We start from the raw sequence: 13262 nt of genomic DNA on the forward strand, positions 1-13262 counted from the left end.
GCAAAGTGGAAGAAACATACCCAGTTCTGTCCAGTTTGGGACCAGATGTGTCATCCCCCTAGGGCTTTCCACCTTCCTATCATCTGCTGAATGTCAGTTCATGATGGATCAGGTGTTGGTTGGGTATCCTCATCTCACTGCAAAGTGGAAGAAACATACCCAGTTCTGCCCAGTTTGGGACCAGATGTGTCATCCCCCTAGGGCTTTCCACCTTCCTATCATCTGCTGAATGTCAGTTCATGATGGATCAGGTGTTGGTTGGGTATCCTCATCTCACTGCAAAGTGGAAGAAACATACCCAGTTCTGCCCAGTTTGGGACCAGAGGTGTCATCCCCTAGGGCTTTCCACCTTCCTATCATCTGCTGAATGTCAGTTCATGATGGATCAGGTGTTGGTTGGGTATCCTCATCTCACTGCAAAGTGGAAGAAACATACCCAGTTCTGCCCAGTTTGGGACCAGAGGTGTCATCCCCTAGGGCTTTCCACCTTCCTATCATCTGCTGAATGTCAGTTCATGATGGATCAGGTGTTGGTTGGGTATCCTCATCTCACTGCAAAGTGGAAGAAACATACCCAGTTCTGTCCAGTTTGGGACCAGAGGTGTCATCCCCCTAGGGCTTTCCACCTTCCTATCATCTGCTGAATGTCAGTTCATGATGGATCAGGTGTTGGTTGGGTATCCTCATCTCACTGCAAAGTGGAAGAAACATACCCAGTTCTGCCCAGTTTGGGACCAGAGGTGTCATCCCCCTAGGGCTTTCCACCTTCCTATCATCTGCTGAATGTCAGTTCATGATGGATCAGGTGTTGGTTGGGTTGGAAGAAACATACCCAGTTCTGCCCAGTTTGGGACCAGAGGTGTCATCCCCCTAGGGCTTTCCACCTTCCTATCATCTGCTGAATGTCAGTTCATGATGGATCAGGTGTTGGTTGGGTATCCTCATCTCACTGCAAAGTGGAAGAAACATACCCAGTTCTGTCCAGTTTGGGACCAGAGGTGTCATCCCCCTAGGGCTTTCCACCTTCCTATCATCTGCTGAATGTCAGTTCATGATGGATCAGGTGTTGGTTGGGTTAGAAATGTGGTATGGAAGCTCGTCTTCCATAACAATTTCAGTTTCATTTCAAGGTGAAGAGGTAGGTGATTCTCTGATGAGGTCAAACTACCTCTACATTGTGTTGTGTCCTATCCACTTGACACAACATGTGATGTCTTCATGTTTTTTCTATGTTTTATGTTCATGACAGTCATAAAAGAGTAAAGGGTACGTCTGGATCGGATGTAGTGTGGTGTAATAGTTTCATTTTTTGGTACCACAGCACATAGTTTTTCTTTGGGTGCTTTCTAAAAGGGGATCATTTTTTCACCAGCAAACCACCAATTCATTATATAAGTCTAAGTGTTTTGTGAGTAGGTGTAAAGCATCATATTGAAGTTAACGTTTTCCTCAACTGAAAATGTATTTCTGATAAGTACATACATCCCCTAACATTTCCCACCTAGCCTCCCTATTTTTGGTGATATGTGGTGTATTTCTCCAGACCAGTTTCAAAGTCATTAACAAGTGAAAATGTAAAGAAGGCACTGGTTATGGTTGTGTTGTGCCCTTATTGGTGGAGATCTGCTGCATGATATTTTACATGTGGATGTGCAGAAGGGGAAGGTGGAAGGCTAGTGGCAAGTGTTGGAAATTTGTTGAAAATAGAGGGCAGCACTAATTGAGAAAAGCTATTTTATGAGTTTGTTTGTTTGTTTTTGGAATTTCGCACAAAGCTACTCGAGGGCTATCTGTGCTAGCCATCCCTATTTTAGTAGTGTAAGACTAGAGGGAAGGCAGCTAGTCATCACCACCCACCGCCAACTCATGGGCTACTCTTTTACCAACGAATAGTGGGATTGACCGTCACATTATAACGCCCCCACGGCTGAAAGGGCGAGCATGTTCGGCGCGACGGGGATGCGAACCCGTGACCCTCAGATTACGAGTCACATGCCTTAACACGCTTGGCCATGCCGGGCCGTTATTTTATGAGAGGAGGTATCTATTGGATATTAGATGTCAATGCTGTGTGAATAAAAATAATTTAGCCAGTTTTATTAAATATTTGTTGTATATTTTTTAATATTATATAACTTTTCATTTGGTAAAAAGCTCTTTTCTTAACCATAAACTTATTTCTAGTTTAAAGATTCCAGTTTAAACTTATTTCTAGTTTAAAGATTCCAGTTTAAACTTATTTCTAGTTTAAAGATTCCAGTTTAAACATTTCTAGTTTAAAGATTCTCTTACTGAGGTAGTTACTACTTTAACAAAACTTTACATCGTAAATGCTTCGTTTCTCTCATGTATTAACATGGTAGTAACTTAGATATTTCCCAGGGTCACTGGCTTCTGTCAGAGTAAGTGGTTAAACTCACAAAGGAAAGAAGATGTGTCTGATAATGTAGTACATATCTTACACTCCCTGACTCTGACTGACTGACTGCCCTAAAAAAGAAACTAAAGATATCAAGTTGCAGAACTTAGCAATATTTATTACAGACAGAAAAAATCAGGACCAAAACCAGTCACAAGTAAACGTTTCTGTGGGTGGTGAAAAACTAAAGAGTGATATTTGTGAATCTGTCCTGTTTCACAGTTAAAATACTAACAAGGGGATGAAGAATAACCCTCACAAATAAAGGAATCTAAACCAAAAACTGAAATAATAAAAAAGATTTAACTTTAACTAAAAGCTCACTGTAGTCCATAAAGTCCAGCCACAGCTTCAGAATAGCATGGAAATCTCTCTTAATGTCAAACATAATTAAATGTATGAAAAACAAAGAAAAACATTGCAATATATATAGCACTCTATCTTTTTATTTGTGCACATGCCACCAATGTAACTGGAAACCACCTGTTATATCACTGTAAGATAAGTCACTGATGTTTCATTGTACACTAATCTTTTCTACTGGGAAACACTATGGAATATTTGGTTACTCAACTTCTCTGAAATGAGAGAAACTTAATATTTCTGTTTCTTCATCAGTTTTCTTACATAAAACCAACAAAAAGTACATTAAAGGTTTACATATTTACCAAGAAGCTGAGAAAATCTGGTACCTTTCTGTACCACAAACCTTAGTCCAAGAACCATGTTAACTTTCTCACATTTACCATGTACCTTTCTGTACCACAAACCTTAGTCCAAGTACCAAGTTAACTTTCTCACATTTACTATGTACCTTTCTGTACCACAAACCTTAGTCCAAGAACCAGGTTAACTTTCTCACATTTACTATGTACCTTTCTATACCACAAACCTTAGTCCAAGAACCATGTTAACTTTCTCACATTTACTATGTACCTTTCTGTACCACAAACCTTAGTCCAAGAACCATGTTAACTTTCTCACATTTACTATGTACCTTTCTGTACCACAAACCTCAGTCCAAGTACCAGGTTAACTTTCTCACATTTATTATGTACCTTTCTGTACCACAAACCTTAGTCCAAGTATCAGGTTAACTTTCTCACATTTACTATGTACCTTTCTGTACCATAAACCTTAGTCCAAGAACCATGTTAACTTTCTCACATTTACTATGTACCTTTCTGTACCACAAACCTTAGTCCAAGAACCATGTTAACTTTCTCACATTTACTATGTACCTTTCTGTACCACAAACCTTAGTCCAAGTACCAGGTTAACTTTCTCACATTTACTATGTACCTTTCTGTACCACAAACCTTAGTCCAAGAACCATGTTAACTTTCTCACATTTACTATGTACCTTACTGTACCACAAACCTTAGTCCAAGAACCATGTTAACTTTCTCACATTTACTATGTACTTTTCTGTACCACAAACCTTAGTCCAAGTACCAAGTTAACTTTCTCACATTTACTATGTACCTTTCTGTACCACAAACCTTAGTCCAGGTACCAAGTTAACTTTCTCAGATGTAATGTGTATTCATTGGATTATAAAGATGTTCTCTACTTTAGGTAAGATATTTTATCTGGTATTTTAGGTAGAAATAGCAAAGTACTTATGTAAATAAGCTGTACATTTAGCAATTGTTTTACATGATGAATCATAACAAATTCTGAAATGTTCGTGATATTAAGAAATCATGTAGGATCAAGAAATAAGTAAATAACAAAGTTGTACATTTAATTGGTTTTCATTTGTGTGGGATACTGAACTCAATGAAACTGTTAAGTAGTGGTTCAAGAGATGAACTGGTTGTTATAACTCGAATATTCATTAACTTAAAAGTTTGTACTTAATCTATAACTTATTTTGGTTGTTTCTTTTATTTACCTTCAAGCTTCTAAAACCTCCTTTTTTGTAATTGTTTTTGTCTATTAGGCTCTTGAAGATGTCCATCTCAAAGACCGACCCTTACTGAAAGAGATACTCGTTGTTGTAGACAAATTTTTCACAGTTGTTTTCTTTCTAGAGATGATTATTAAATGGCTAGCTTTTGGCTTCAAAAAATATTTCACAAATGCTTGGTGTTGGTTGGACTTTGTCATTGTTTTGGTAAGTTATGATTACGTTTACACAAACACAGCTTATTGATGTAGTTTCAGTATTAAATTACATCTTAATTTGATTTTATACTTATATAAATATGCATATATTGTATTGTTTTTTTCATAAACATTTTTATTTCACAGTAATTTTATTTTAGAGGTCAACATTAGAACCAGTCATCAAATGATATAAAATTATTTCTCATAGAATACTCGTGTTTTAAGAGCTAAATGTTTGAAAAAATCAGAAAAACTTACAAGCCTTTCATTAATTTTTATGTGACATTTGTGAGTTTATGTGGTATATATTACTATATATGAGTTAGTTATGGATTTATGTAGTATTTATAACCGTGTTTGAATTGCTTATGGATATATATGGTATTTATAACTGTGTTTGAATTGCTTATGGATTTATACGGTATTTATAACTGTATATTAGTTACTTATAAATATATTACAAACATCAAATAAATTATTTGTAGTCTAATTGACTTGTCCGTATACTATGCAGTGGACATATTAAAAATATTTTCACAGTGCTTGGTTACTAGATTATTGTTTTTATCCTACCCCAATCCTAAACAGTATTTACCTAGATCCTCTCCAACTAATCCCTACAATCTTTTTCTCCTTATGTGCCTCTCCTGATTCCTGCCCATTGCCACTCCTTGTTCACCTAATAAGGTCTCCTTGTTTAATCTGGCTGTTGGGTTAATGGGATTTGGCAACATTCCTGCTTTTAAAACAATGCGAACCTTACGAGCCCTCCGCCCCCTTCGTGCCTTATCTCGTATGGAGGGTATGAGAGTAAGTAATCTAACAGTGTCTACATATGATTGTACTCTCCACTGATATTGTGTTTGTGTAGTTTTGTGCCTGAATGAATAAAGAAAACTGTCCATGTCTTGTAATTGCTATGACATCTTTACTTATTGTTGTCATGGGTAAACACAGGATTTCCACTAGAGCCAAAAGTCTTTGTGGCTCTGCTGTAACCATTCAGTGTTCTTTCATCAGTGAACATTATCGTCTTAAAGAATATACAACCTGCTTTCATTAACCTATTGAAAAATCTTTTACAAAGAAAGCAGAGGTTCTCTGACAGTTTAACTTCCTTCAAATTGGTTTAAAAAATTGTTAAGAGTTTAACTTGTTTTTATAAATCTGTGATTTTGGTGGATAGCTTTTACAGAAATTAAGTTGGTACACTTTCTAAGAAAGTAAAATTGTCTCATTATCTCCAGAATAAACAACCAATAATCATTTATTAAATACTAGATTCCAGAAATTTAACAAACAATCTACTTAAACGTTAATATAACTACAAAGCAAGTAACATATAGAAAGAGTCAACAGGACTGGTTACAGCAGGATCCAGTAGAAGGCTCAAGGTAATTGACCAGGATGGTCTTGTGGGTTCCTTTTATGGAAGTGACTTTCTACCCTGTCAGGTTTCAATGGTCAATCTTGTGGCAACAATGGTAGGGGTGGGAAAGATCCAAGCCTTCAAGACAATGAGAACTCTCCGTGCTCTCCGACCTTTGAGAGCCCTTTCTCGATCTCAGGGAATGCGAGTAAGTAAGCTTCATTCACAGTAAATTTTCCACATGCATCACCAACACAGAATGAAACATTCTTTTCTTATTGCTTGAAGTTCCTCAAATTATTTAATGGCTGATGGTTGGCTTGAGAGATGAAAAGTGTATTTTTTGTTTTACGAATGTCTCAAAACTAATAGTTAACTTGTATTATTCCAAAATCATCCAGTTAATACTTACATAGACCTTTTAACATAGTTTCACCTACAAGTAAATTAGCTCCTCTACATAAAAATTTTCTTAACCCAAACCAGCCGTTTTCACATACATATATAGTTCTCCTCAGTTAACACACATCTGTAATTGTACAACTGGTGGGTGAGACATAGTTCTCTTCAGTTAACACACATTTGTAATTGTACAACTGGTGGGTGAGGCACAGTTCTCTTCAGTTAACACACATCTGTAATTGTACAACTGGTGGGTGAGGCACAGTTCTCTTCAGTTAACACACATTTGTAATTGTACAACTGGTGGGTGAGGCACAGTTCTCTTCAGTTAACACACATTTGTAATTGAACAACTGTTGGGTGAGACATAGTTCTCTTCAGTTAACACACATTTGTAATTGTACAACTGGTGGGTGAGACATAGTTCTCTTCAGTTAACACACATTTGTAATTGAACAACTGTTGGGTGAGACATAGTTCTCTTCAGTTAACACACATTTGTAATTGTACAACTGGTGGGTGAGGCACAGTTCTCTTCAGTTAACACACATTTGTAATTGTACAACTGGTGGGTGAGGCACAGTTCTCTTCAGTTAACACACATTTGTAATTGAACAACTGTTGGGTGAGACATAGTTCTCTTCAGTTAACACACATTTGTAATTGTACAACTGGTGGGTGAGACATAGTTCTCTTCAGTTAACACACATTTGTAATTGTACAACTGGTGGGTGAGGCACAGTTCTCTTCAGTTAACACACATTTGTAATTGTACAACTGGTGAGGGGTGAGGCATAGTTCTCTTCAGTTAACACACATTTGTAATTGTACAACTGGTGGGTGAGGCACAGTTCTCTTCAGTTAACACACATTTGTAATTGTACAACTGGTGGGTGAGGCATAGTTCTCTTCATTTAACACACATTTGTAATTGTACAACTGGTGGGTGAGGCATAGTTCTCTTCATTTAACACACATTTGTAATTGTACAACTGGTGGGTGAGACATAGTTCTCTTCAGTTAACACACATTTGTAATTGTACAACTGGTGGGTGAGGCACAGTTCTCTTCAGTTAACACACATTTGTAATTGTACAACTGGTGGGTGAGGCATAGTTCTCTTCAGTTAACACACATTTATAATTGTACAACTGGTGGGTGAGGCACAGTTCTCTTCAGTTAACACACATTTGTAATTGTACAACTGGTGGGTGAGGCATAGTTCTCTTCAGTTAACACACATTTGTAATTGTACAACTGGTGGGTGAGGCACAGTTCTCTTCAGTTAACACACATTTGTAATTGTACAACTGGTGGGTGAGGCATAGTTCTCTTCATTTAACACACATTTGTAATTGTACAACTGGTGGGTGAGGCATAGTTCTCTTCATTTAACACACATTTGTAATTGTACAACTGGTGGGTGAGACATAGTTCTCTTCAGTTAACACACATTTGTAATTGTACAACTGGTGGGTGAGGCACAGTTCTCTTCAGTTAACACACATTTGTAATTGTACAACTGGTGGGTGAGGCACAGTTCTCTTCAGTTAACACACATTTGTAATTGTACAACTGGAATGTGAGACATAGTTCTCTTCATTTAACACATATTTGTAATCATACAACTGGTGGGTGAGGCATAGTTTTCCTCAACTAACACAACTGTAGTTATATGACTAGAGGACACAGTATAGTTTTCCTTAGCTAACACACATATGTAATTACACAACTAGAGGACATAGCACAGATATTCCTTAGCTAACACACATATGTAATTACACAACTAGAGGACATAGCACAGATATTCCTTAGCTAACACACATATGTAATTACACAACTAGAAGACATAGCACAAATATTCCTTAGCTAACACAGATCTATAATTGTATAATAGTGTAATTTTACAAGCTACACAAGTCTAAGCCTAGATCACTGTTTTATCAGTCTTCCTATGAGAATGATATATTGTTTGTATATCACCTGCATCTTAAAAATATTTGCTTATACTTTTTATCTTTTATTTATGTTTTTCTTTCTAATTTCTGCAGTTTTGAATTGTAAAACCTACAATATTTAACCTTTCTAAGGATTGAACACTGAGTTAAAAATAGACAGAGCATGGTCTTTCTGTCAAGTTTTTATTTGCTTACAGCTTGATTGTGTGCTTTTTCATGATCTAAGTATTTTACTAGCTTGTGTTTTTGATTGCTTGTTGTGTAATAATTAGAGACGACCAGGCATCATGAAAGGTAAGCAAATACAGGGTTTAGAAAACCTGTTAAAAATCAAGTAAGTTGGATATTTTCATGTTTGTGTCTTGTGATTTTCATGTTCACATTTTGTGTGCTCTCTTATTTCTTGCACATTTTACCTTTTCTAGAAGTGGATCTTTTTTATGATATTTCATTCAATACAACTTAATATTTGTTTTTAAATATCTATATGATTTTTTATAAAACATTTATTTGATTCATTTAATACATTATTTGATTAACAAATTGCCTTAAGCAACCAAAAGTAAAGTCAATTAATTTTGTCTTTTTTAAAACAGAAATCACTTTAATTTGTATATTTTCGATATCCGAAAGAAAGGTGAATATTTCAGTTGACAGGAAATAATCAGAATGTATTCTATGTATGAAATAAATTGAACTGTCAGATTTAAATGTATGTGCTTTATATTGGTTTTATTGCTGTACACTGGACTAGCAGTTCTTAGCTATACTGAAGAAGTTTGTCAAATAATCAATTACTATTTTCTGTTTTTGGTCTATCTTTAGAATCTTTCTTTTTGTATTGCTTCAATTTCAATTTATTTAATGTAGGTGGTGGTGAATGCACTTATCCAGGCTATCCCAGCCATCTTCAATGTTTTGTTAGTTTGTCTAATTTTTTGGCTAATTTTTGCCATAATGGGAGTCCAGATGTTTGCTGGAAAGTACTACCGATGTATTGACCACAATAGGAAACGTTTAAATGCATCTTTTGTGCCAAACAAACAAGCTTGTGAAGCCAAAAACATGATCTGGGACAACCCCTTGATAAACTTTGACAATGTACTGAATGGATACTTGGCACTGTTTCAAGTGGTGAGCACTGCTGTTATTTAAACACCAGTAACTTATTGTTTTTAGACAATACTTTTAAAAACTTTACACCTCTACCTCAGTAACGTGATGTTTCAAACAGAAGTGTATTTTATCTAACTACAGAAAGATAAACAATAAATATATCCACTTTACTGCAAAATTAACTTGTCAGATGCTATGTTGAGAGACAATGATTTTATTGTGAACAATTACCTTTATACTTTTTGTGGATAAAGTTAAAATTAATTATTTATTTTCAAATGTTTTCATTAAAACATTGGTGGAAATTGTGCTTAAGAGAATGGAAGAGAGATACTGATTTTATCTATTAATATATAACTTGTAAACAATTTTGTTTTTATGAAAATGTTTCACAAAACATTATTGCCAATTTAATAATATTGTGTGTATGTGTATACCTTTTAATAAAGCCACATCAGGCTATCTGCTGAGTCCACTGAGGGGAATAATGATGTGTGTGTCTGTTTTCCTTATAACAAAGCCGCATCAGGCTATCTGCTGAGTCCACTGAGGGGAATAATAAAGAGTGGAATGTTTCTTATAACAAAGCTACATTGGTATAGCTCCTGAGTCTACCGAGGGGAATAATAATATTGTGTGTGTGTGTTTTCCTTATAACAAAGCCAAATTCGGCAAGTTGGTGACTCCACCAAGGGGAATAATAATATTGTGTGTGTTTTCCTTATAACAAAGCCACATTGGGCTACCTGCTGAGTTCTCTGAGGGGAATAATAATGTGTATGTTTTCCTTATAACAAAGCCACATTGGGCTACCTGCTGAGTCTGCTGAGGGGAATAATAATGTGTATGTTTTCCTTATAACAAAGCCACATCGGGCTACCTGCTGAGTTCTCTGAGGGGAATAATAATGTGCATGTTTTCCTCATAACAAAGCCACATTGGGCTACCTGCTGAGTCCACCGAGGGGAATAATGATGTGTGTGTCTGTTTTCCTTATAACAAAGCCACATTGGGCTACCTGCTGAGTTCTCTGAGGGGAATAATAATGTGTATGTTTTCCTTATAACAAAGCCACATCGGACTACCTGCTGAGTCCGCTGAGGGGAATAATAATGTGTATGTTTTCCTTATAACAAAACCACATCGGACTACCTGCTGAGTTCTCTGAGGGGAATAATAATGTGCATGTTTTCCTTATAACAAAGCCACATTGGGCTACCTGCTGAGTCCACCGAGGGGAATAATGATGTGTGTGTCTGTTTTCCTTATAACAAAGCCACATCGGGCTATCTGCTGAGTCCACTGAGGGGAATAATAATGTGTGTGTGTGTTTTCCTTATAACAAAGCCACATCAGGCTATCTGCTGAGTCCACCGAGGGGAATAATAATGTGTGTGTGTGTTTTCCTTATAACAAAGCTACATAGGGCTATCTGCTGAGTCCACCGAGGGGAATAATGATGTGTTTGTGTGTTTTCCTTATAACAAAGCCACATCGGACTACCTGCTGAGTTCTCTGAGGGGAATAATAATGTGTATGTTTTCTTTATAACAAAACCACACTGAGCTATCTGCTGAGTTCAACAAAGATAATAACAATAGTGTGATAAACATCACAATTATTTGATTGTTAAAACTGAGTAACTTATGTAATGGTTTTGACTTTTAGCTTCTTTTATCTTTTTTTGTTAACTTTACTTAAATAATAATATTGTAAAATAATATTTGTTATCTTTTCAGGCAACATTCAAAGGTTGGATTCCAATTATGAATAGTGCAATTGATTCAAAGCTAGTAAGTGATTTTTAGAACAATGATTTTTGAAATGTTTTATAAGGTTGTTCTAATGTAGATGATTTCAATAGGTGTTTTTCTATGCTTTTTTACCATTTTTTAATCTGCTAAAAGAGTATAAGAAAATTATTGAATTATTTTCGTATATCATAAAACTTCACTTGTTACAAGCTATTTATTCTCAATTTCTGTCTGCTACATATTGTGGTTTGTTCAGGTAAAACATAGTTAAACTTAGGGCATTGGAATAGGTCTGGTTAATAAAATAAGATATAACAAGTTATTTGTTACTAAACATGTTTATGAAAACAAAGTAGAAACAGAACTGAGTGTAAAATACAATTAAGCAGTCTTTATTGTTTCACAAACTTGGTGTGTGTAGTTCATTCACATTGAAACACGTCACACTTATTGTTCACAATGAAACACATGGCACGCTCATAGTTCACACTGAAACATGTCACAATTAACGTTCACAATGAAACACATGGCACGCTCATAGTTCACATTGAAACACATGGCACACTTATCGTTCACATTGAAACACATGGCACACTTATCGTTCACATTGAAACACATGGCACACTTATCGTTCACACTGAAACACGTCACACTTATCGTTCACATTGAAACACATGGCACACTTATCGTTCACATTGAAACACATGGCACACTTATCGTTCACACTGTAACACGTCACACTTATCGTTCACACTGAAACACATGGCACACTTATCGTTCACATTGAAACACATGGCACACTTATCGTTCACACTGTAACACGTCACACTTATCGTTCACACTGAAACTCATGGCACGCTCATAGTTCACACTGAAACATGTCACAATTAACGTTCACAATGAAACACATGGCACACTTATCGTTCACATTGAAACACATGGCACACTTATCGTTCACACTGTAACATGTCACAATTATCGTTCACACTGTAACATGTCACAATTATCGTTCACATTGAAACACATGGCACACTTATCGTTCACATTGAAACACATGGCACACTTATCGTTCACACTGAAACACGTCACACTTATCGTTCACACTGAAACACGTGGCACGCTCATAGTTCACACTGAAACACATGGCACGCTCATAGTTCACACTGAAACTCATGGCACGCTCATAGTTCACACTGAAAAACGTCACACTTATTGTTCACACTGAAACACATGGCACACACATAGTTCACACTGAAACACATGGCACGCTCATAGTTCACACTGAAACATGTCACAATTAACGTTCACAATGAAACACATGGCACGCTCATAGTTCACACTGAAACATGTCACAATTAACGTTCACAATGAAACACATGGCACACTTATCGTTCACATTGAAACACATGGCACACTTATCGTTCACATTGAAACACATGGCACACTTATCGTTCACATTGAAACACATGGCACACTTATCGTTCACATTGAAACACATGGCACACTTATCGTTCACACTGTAACACGTCACACTTATCGTTCACACTGAAACTCATGGCACGCTCATAGTTCACACTGAAACATGTCACAATTAACGTTCACAATGAAACACATGGCACACTTATCGTTCACATTGAAACACATGGCACACTTATCGTTCACACTGTAACATGTCACAATTATCGTTCACACTGTAACATGTCACAATTAACGTTCACAATGAAACACATGGCACACTTATCGTTCACATTGAAACACATGGCACACTTATCGTTCACATTGAAACACATGGCACACTTATCGTTCACACTGAAACACGTCACACTTATCGTTCACACTGAAACACGTGGCACGCTCATAGTTCACACTGAAACACATGGCACGCTCATAGTTCACACTGAAACTCATGGCACGCTCATAGTTCACACTGAAAAACGTCACACTTATTGTTCACACTGAAACACATGGCACACACATAGTTCACACTGAAACACATGGCACGCTTATAGTTCACAATGAAACACATGGCACACTCACAGTTCACAATATCATGTCCTCTCATTCTCCTTAATCTTTAGTTTTGTTATTCTTATATTCTGTGTTATTTCACTGTATTTGGGTTTTTAAAGATT

General features: G+C 36.4%; 1 protein-coding gene and 1 pseudogene across 2 annotated transcripts in view; both read left to right on the forward strand.

Moving 5' to 3' along the window:
* Positions 1-13262, forward strand: part of LOC143244010 (basigin-like) — a 428663-nt gene that overhangs the window by 121529 nt on the left and 293872 nt on the right. The gene's annotated exons all lie outside the window — the stretch shown is intronic.
* LOC143236801 (sodium channel protein para-like) overlaps positions 1-13262 on the forward strand; it is a 47127-nt pseudogene that overhangs the window by 26839 nt on the left and 7026 nt on the right. Inside the window, exons 11-15 of the transcript XR_013019756.1 lie at positions 4365-4538; positions 5219-5341; positions 5986-6108; positions 9131-9394; positions 11116-11169. The product of XR_013019756.1 is annotated as a sodium channel protein para-like (transcript). The remainder of the gene's footprint in view (positions 1-4364; positions 4539-5218; positions 5342-5985; positions 6109-9130; positions 9395-11115; positions 11170-13262) is intronic.

The sequence above is a fragment of the Tachypleus tridentatus genome, chromosome 2 (assembly GCF_004210375.1).
Source record: "Tachypleus tridentatus isolate NWPU-2018 chromosome 2, ASM421037v1, whole genome shotgun sequence".
Lineage (NCBI taxonomy): Eukaryota > Metazoa > Arthropoda > Merostomata > Xiphosura > Limulidae > Tachypleus > Tachypleus tridentatus.